General features: G+C 49.4%; 1 long non-coding RNA gene across 1 annotated transcript in view; it reads right to left on the reverse strand.

Moving 5' to 3' along the window:
• LOC119594904 overlaps positions 1 to 237 on the reverse strand; it is a 14428-nt gene that overhangs the window by 12174 nt on the left and 2017 nt on the right. Inside the window, exon 2 of the long non-coding RNA XR_005230657.1 lies at positions 95 to 203. This is a non-coding gene — a long non-coding RNA (uncharacterized LOC119594904). The remainder of the gene's footprint in view (positions 1 to 94; positions 204 to 237) is intronic.

Genomic DNA, 237 nt, shown 5'->3' on the forward strand with positions numbered 1-237 from the left:
GGGGTTAGGTAAAAGACATGCAGGGAGGCCCATTTGAACTGATTGTGACATTGATATGTCTGTCTCTCTGTCAACAACCGTGTCACATTCTCACCTTAATTCGCACGTCCCGAGGAGCGGTGTCTTTGCTTGTCGATTTTGCGTGAAAATTGCTTGCAACGACTGTCGGTGCTGGCGGCTGTCTTGCAGATATGTGGGGCTGCCTTTCGGAAACAGATAGATGGACGGGTAGATAGA

This window comes from Penaeus monodon, chromosome 34 (assembly GCF_015228065.2).
Source record: "Penaeus monodon isolate SGIC_2016 chromosome 34, NSTDA_Pmon_1, whole genome shotgun sequence".
NCBI classification, from domain to species: domain Eukaryota; kingdom Metazoa; phylum Arthropoda; class Malacostraca; order Decapoda; family Penaeidae; genus Penaeus; species Penaeus monodon.